We start from the raw sequence: 7,397 nt of genomic DNA on the forward strand, positions 1-7,397 counted from the left end.
CCACCAAAATACTATAAATACCCCCTCAAAGCTCATTTAATGGGGTCGAGAATCTTGGTTTGCAAAAGAGCAAGAAGAGAAAATACTCACCAAGAACATTCTCTGTATTTAAGAGAAAGACATTCTCTCAAGTGTAGAATCTGTATTAAATACATCCATTAATAACAGAGGCTCGTGGACTAAGGCTCATTAACGCCCCAACCACGTAAAAAATCTTCATCTCACTTTCTTACAGCTCTTCATTATAATCATATTAAAATAGTTCCCGAAAACCTCGGTCAACATTTTGGTGCTTTCATTGAGAGCTGAGGAAAGCTGCTACATAACAAGCATTTGACTTCACAACAATGGTGGAGACAAGAGCTGGACGTCATCCTCGCCCTCTAGAAGACGCTCAAGATCCCAATGAGGAAGATGTAGCCTCAAGGGCGGCAGAGGAGTCCGAGGAAGAAGAAGAAGAGATAGTTCCCGACGAGAACTACGAGGAACACCTCGACGAGTATGCCTATGACGGAGGAAGCTACTCGGAGTTGGTGCTCCTTAGACAAAAAGCTATCGATCATAAAACTGAGATCGAAGCTCAGAAAGTGCAAAATCAAAAAATGCAGGAAGTGATGCTAGCCATGCAGAAAGCCATGGAGGCAGCTGGTATTCACGTGCATCCCAAGGCGATGGCGGTGGGCTCGACGGGGAGCCGCCGACGTCTTCGCCTAACTCCCAAGAAGAAAGACCTAGGGAACCTAGCCCTATAAGGCACCCCGCCGAGGAAAACCAAACAAAAACCCTACTTCTACCCCTGGGCGAAAGAAAAAGGTGCAGGATCCGCGAAGGGTCCGCTCAGATTTCCCTAAAGGGAAAGGTCCGCAGAGGGCGGGCCCCGAGAGGAGTCTTGGCCCTCGGGATCGAGGGACCGGAAAAGCGTTTCCGTGCACCGGGAACTGTGGGGTAGAGGAAGAAGAGGACAGAGATGTCCTCCCATTGATCCGAGAAATCAAATCAATGGGAATCAAGGTGACCTCCGGGATCACCTTGACCAAAAGATACGTGCCCGTAGTCTCCTCGGGCACTGTAAACGAAGGGATTATGGCGGAACTTGCCATACTTCGAAAAGATATTGCTCGAGTCTCCCGGAGGCAGAAGGGAGACGACTCCGACTCGGACAGTGAGGATCGGGAGCCTTGTGCCAAACATATCCTGGAGGCAGAGCTCCCTAAAAACTTCAAGATGCCCGAAATGGCAGCATATACTGGGAACTCCGACCCCAGTGATCACTTGTCACGGTTCAACCGTGTCATGACAGTCATGCGGGTCAGCAATGACGCCAAATGCTTGTGCTTCCCCCTCACTCTGAGCGGATCGGCAGAGGAATGGTTCAAAAATTGGAACCGGGATCGGTGGGTTCTTTGGAACAAACTCCAAATCAACTTCCGGAGACAATTTGTCGCTGCCAGGAAGGTCAACTTGGAGGTTAGTGCCTTGACCAACATCAAGCAACTGCCCACCGAGACCTTGAAGAATTACATCAAGAGGTTCCGAGAGGAAGCCTCGAAGACCAAGAAGGTCGACGACGGACAACAGCTTGCGCTTCTCCAAGCAGGAATCCGCACTGGGACTCCCTTCTGGAACGAGTTGCAGCAAGAAGGCGCTGCTAGCCTTCAGGACTTCCGAAGCGAGTCCAAAAATATATTAACCTCGAAGAAGCCCAGATCGTGGCTTACGGAGGCTACTATCCCACCGGGATAGCAGGATACAAGCCAGGAGTGTCGCCCTCGGGCACTGTCCCGACCGCAACTCCACCAGTAAGTGGCATACAGTTCTCCGCTACTCCCGGATACAGCCAGGGTCAAGCTTTGGCACCGGCATCTTCCCATTACGGCAACCCGTCCGGGGTGAATGGACGAACTCCTTCACAGGCCGCCCCGACTGCTAGCTTAACAGGCCCTACCCAGGGGTCGAGGAGCAAAAGGTCCTCCAAGGGCAGCACCCGAACGGGAGAGAAGCGCCAAAAGAAGGGGTACACACCCCAATATACTCAATACACGGAGCTCACGGACTCCCAGGAACGTGTATATTTTGCCACTAGGCAAAATACGCACTACCGGAGGCCCCAGCCGTTGTACAAAGATAGCTCCCGGAGAGATCCGAGTAAAAGATGCGAGTACCACAACGACATTGGTCATAGCACCAATGAGTGTAAAAATCTCAAAGACGAGATTGAAAATTTGATCCGTTTGGGCCACCTCTATGAGTGGTTCAAAAATAGGTTGCCCCACCTTAATCCAGGGCAGGTGGCCGGGGGTATGCCTTCGGGAACGCCAGGGGGTACAGCAGGAGTATTTCCTCCAGCTGCTCCCGCAGGTGACACCCAGCATATCCCCGGACTACCGCCCCGGCCTAATGGACGGGTAGCCATGATCTCCGGAGGTCCCCATATCGGAGGAAACACTCGCAAGGAGCAAAAAAGATATGCCGAGGCCGCAAGACACAGTGAGGTGTGGGAGGTTACTCAACTCCCGGCTCAAAGGCCCCGGCTAATGGACCAGCCCATAACGTTCACAGAGGAAGACGCCAAGACGGTGCGTTTTCCTCACCACGACCCGCTGGTCGTAGAGACCCCCATCACAAATAAGGTGGTGGCTAGGGTCCTGATTGACAATGGGAGTTCCGTGAACTTGCTCTTCAAAGAAGCCTTCACTGCGATAGGGTTGACCGACCGGGACCTCTCGCCTAGTGGATCATAGCTCACAGGGTTTAACGGGACGACGCTAATCCCGATGGGAAAAGTCAGGCTCCCAGTTACCCTATGCCCGGATACCCCCAGAACACATTTAAGTATTGCACCTTCGTGGTGGTAGACTGTCCAACAGCCTACAACGCAATCCTAGGCCGACCGGCCCTCGTCGACTTTGGTGCAATTACTTCAATCCGACATCTATGCCTAAAATTCCCTACCCAGGAAGCCGGAGTCGGAACGGTAAGGGGAAATCAGGGAGAGGCCAGGCAATGTTACAATGTTGCCACCCACTTACCAGTACTCATGGTCCGGGGGCCCCCTGAGATAGAGAAGGCTGAAGAGGATGAGTTGGATCCTCGCATAGGGTCCGAAAGGGTCGTGGAACCAATGGAGGACGTCGAAGAAATACCAGTGTGCGACGACGACTCCACCAAAGTACTCCGGATAGGGAAGAGCCTGGATCCGGAGGAAAAAGATAAAATAATAAAAACACTGAGGGGCGCCATCGACATCTTTGCATGGCGCCAAGAAGACATGACCGGCATCAGCCCTCATGTCATCACCCATGTACTCAATGTCAACCCGGACATGCCCCCTATACAGCAAAAGAGACGCCCGCTCGACTCGGTGAAAGCCGAGGCCTTAGAGAAAGAGGTGGACAAACTCTTGTCCAATGGCATGATCCGCGACGTGTATTATCCGGAATGGCTGGCCAATCCGGTCCTGGTGCCCAAGCCGAACGGGACTTGGCGGGTTTGTATAGATTTCACAGATCTAAACAAAGCCTGCCCAAAGGACTGCTTTCCGCTGCCCAGGATCGACCAGATGGTAGACGCCACCTCCGGATTTAAGCTGCTGTCTTTCATGGATGCCTATGCTGGGTACAACCAAATAAAAATGCATACGGCAGACCAGGAGTGCACTAGCTTAAGGACCGATAAGGGGGTATACTGTTACCTAGTCATGCCTTTCGGACTGAAAAACGCCGGAGCAACCTACCAAAGAATGGTTAACCGGATGTTTAAAAGCCTCCTGCGACGAAACATGGAGGTATATGTAGACGACATGCTCGTCAAATCCAAAGCATGCAACAGCCATGCGAGCGACTTAGAAGAATGTTTCGAAGTCGTCCGGAGATACGGCATGAAGCTCAATCCGAAAAAATGCACCTTCGGGGTCAAGTCGGGAAAATTCCTGGGCTTCATAGTCAGCCAAAGGGGGATCGAAGCGAACCGGAGAAAATCCAAGCTCTCCCGGACATGCCATCCCCCAAGAAACATAAGGACGTGCGAGCTTCGACCGGAAAGGTAGCCGCACTGAGCCGCTTTATCTCACGATCCACGGACAAGTGCATACCCTTCTTCAACATACTGAAGAAATGCCAAAAGTTCGAATGGTCGGATGAATGCGAGGAGGCATTCAAAAGGTTAAAAGACCACATGGCCAAACCTCCTATCCTATCAAAACCCGTCCTTGGAGAAAACCTGTTCCTTTACTTGGCCGTCTCCGAGCATGCGGTCAGCGCTGCACTGGTCCGGGAGGAAGAAAAAATTCAGCACCCCGTGTACTATGTTAGTAAGCGCGTGGTAGGGGCCGAGACAAGGTACCCGGTCATTGAAAAATTAGTATTCTGCCTCCTGATGGCATCAAGGAAGTTGAGACCATACTTCCAAGCCCATCCGATCAAAATCTTGACCAATCATCCGCTCCGGCAAGTTCTCCAGAAGCCTGAAGCATCCGGAAGACTCCTCAAGTGGGCGATGGAGCCGAGTCAGTTCGACTTACATTACGTGCCCCGGATTTCCATAAAAGGCCAAGCCTTGGCAGACTTCATCACCGAATGCAATGAAGCCGAGGCAACAGCCAATACACCGGAACCACCAATCCCCACTTGGAGAGTATTTGTGGACGGAGCTTCTAATGAGAACGGTTCAGGAGCCGGAGTGGCTATGATATCACCTACTGGATTGCGGCTCCAGGCGGCACTCCGATTCAACTTCGCAGCTTCGAATAATGAAGCCGAATATGAGGCCCTGATAGCAGGGCTAAAATTGGCTAAAGCTGTAGGAGCCAAGAGAGTGGAAGTCTACAGTGATTCTCAGCTGGTCGTAAACCAAGTTTCCGGAGAATACCAAACTCGCGGCGAACGGATGGCCGCGTACGTAGCAATAGTCCGAGAACTGCTCCACGAGTTCACAGACTACAAAGTAGAAAGAATCCCCCGAGAGAAGAATGCTCATGCGACCGTCCGGCTAAGTTAGCCTCGGACAGTGAAATCGAAGAACTGGGGGTAGTACCAGTGGAACGCTTGGCAGAGCCAAGCATCAAAATAAAAGAGACCACACAAACGGTTGGGCAAGAACCCAGCTGGATGGTCCCCATCATAAAGTACATAACCACAGGTGAGTTGCCCCAAGAGAGGGCCTTTGTCTCGAAAGATTCGCATCAAGCTCATCGTTATGTAATGATGGACCACATTCTCTACCGGAGAGGACTCAGCATGCCTTATTTAAGGTGTGTATCGGACCCTGAAGCTAGACAAATCATGCTAGAGGTCCATGAAGGGTTCTGTGGAGATCATACGGGAGGACCCAGCCTCTCAAAGAAAATACTGAGGCAAGGGTACTTCTGGCCAACAATGAAAAAAGATTGTATAGACTATGTCCAAAAGTGTGACTCGTGCGAAAGGTACGCGAACATACCGAGAGCCCCTCCAAATGAGATCACTTTGATGACCAGCCCCTGGCCCTTCGCGGTCTGGGGAATAGATCTCATCGGGTCTCTACCTACGGGAAAAGGAGGGGTAAAGTATGCAATAGTAGCAGTGGACTACTTCACCAAGTGGACAGAGGCCGAGCCTATGAAGACAATAACTGCTAAGAAGGCATTGGACTTTGTTATCAAAAACATAGTGTGTCGATACGGCTTGCCTCACAAAATAGTCTCAGACAATGGAAAGCAATTTGATTGCGAGGAATTTACTGACTTTTGCAACCGACACGGAGTGGTAAAAAGCTTCTCCGCGGTAGCCCGGCCTCAAACAAACGGCCAGGCGGAAGCAGTCAATAAAATCCTAAAGGTCACCTTGAAAAAGAAGCTACTGGCCTGTAAAAATAACTGGCCTGAAGAATTGCCAAGGGTATTGTGGGCCTACGGACGACCCCCGTAACCACAACCGGTCACTCGCCGTTCTCAATGGCGTACGGTTGTGAAGCAATGGTCCCGGTGGAAACATTATTCCCATCCCATAGGAGGACGACTTATGATCCGGCCACCAATCAGGCACTGCTCCAAGAGGCTTTGGATCAAGTCGAAGAACTCCGGGATGAGTCTCAAATACGGATGGTTGCTTATCAAAAGAAGGTGACCAAGTATTTTAACTCCAAGGTTAAAAACAGAAAATTCGTTATTGGGGATATGGTCCTAAGAAGGGTTTTCCCAGCCACCCAAGAACCCGGAGTGGGGGTACTTGGACCAAATTGGGAAGGACCATATGAGATCGAGGACGAAATCGGTTCCGGCACTTACAAACTAAAAAGAATGGACGGAACCACCGTCCCAAGAGCCTGGAACGCCGATCACCTCAGAAAATATTACCAGTAGCGAATTAAACTTAGATTTTGTTCAAAGGGTTTGTACCGTCCAAATGTATACCTCCTCTATATTAAATAAAGGCGAGTGCCTTAAAAACAAAGTTTCTATGCCACTCGTGGGTACTAGGGTATACGCACGGACAAACAAAAAACAAACTAAGTAAAATATCCCGACCCAAAGAGGTGTCAAAAAGTATGCACAAAAGTAAAAAGCATAAGTATAAAAACCCTGAGCCAAAGGACAGGTTAAAATATATAAGTGTGACGAATAAAGATCGCATAAAAAAATATCCTGGCCCAAAGGGCAGGTCATATACATATAAATGGCCCGGGGACAGGCCTTAAAATATAATTGTCTCCCCTTCAAATAAAAGCTGCCGCCTATATGTAAATTGTTCTAAGGTAGCAGCAGATATGTACAAACAAAAAAAAAAAAAGAGTTGTAAAAGAAACGGGTAGAATCTGGGTCAATAATACGGCAGCTCAGTCAGCCCGCGGAGGAAGACGAGGTCCAATCCGTGCCTCAAGCGCAGCATCAAGCTTCTTCTTCTTTTCCCAAAATCTGGCAATCATCTCCTCGGGTTTGGGATAAAAAGTAAGCTTGATACTTTGATCATTGGTGGCCCAAGCCATATAGACACCATCATCAAAGCGCTTCGGGCACCGGGCGCAGGAAACAGGAGAAAGGAGCTCGGCCCTCTTGGCCTTCCTGGTGGACTGTTCTTTGAAATCCCTAAGCTCCTTCAACTCCGCAGCTAGAGCGGCCTTGGATTCAATGTCCGACTGGTGAGTCTCCTCTAGAGATCTCACCTTGGCGACCATTTCATCCAAAGCCTCCCTGGCCTCCCGGAGATCTCGCCTGGCCTTCTCGGCAGCCTCGGTTTGAGCCCTTAGTTCCTCCTGATGCTGGGCCTCCATCCTGTCTCTCCGCTGAGCCTCGTCCCGGATCATGGCCTCCGCCTGAGCCTCCCTCCGTTTGGCCTCCTCTTCCTTGGCCTTGGCCGCTGCCTCCTGGCGCTCGGCAGCCTCCTGGTAGATCTGCCTCTCCACTGTGGGGTCCTGGAGGACCT

This window comes from Cannabis sativa, chromosome 1, assembly GCF_029168945.1.
Source record: "Cannabis sativa cultivar Pink pepper isolate KNU-18-1 chromosome 1, ASM2916894v1, whole genome shotgun sequence".
NCBI classification, from domain to species: domain Eukaryota; kingdom Viridiplantae; phylum Streptophyta; class Magnoliopsida; order Rosales; family Cannabaceae; genus Cannabis; species Cannabis sativa.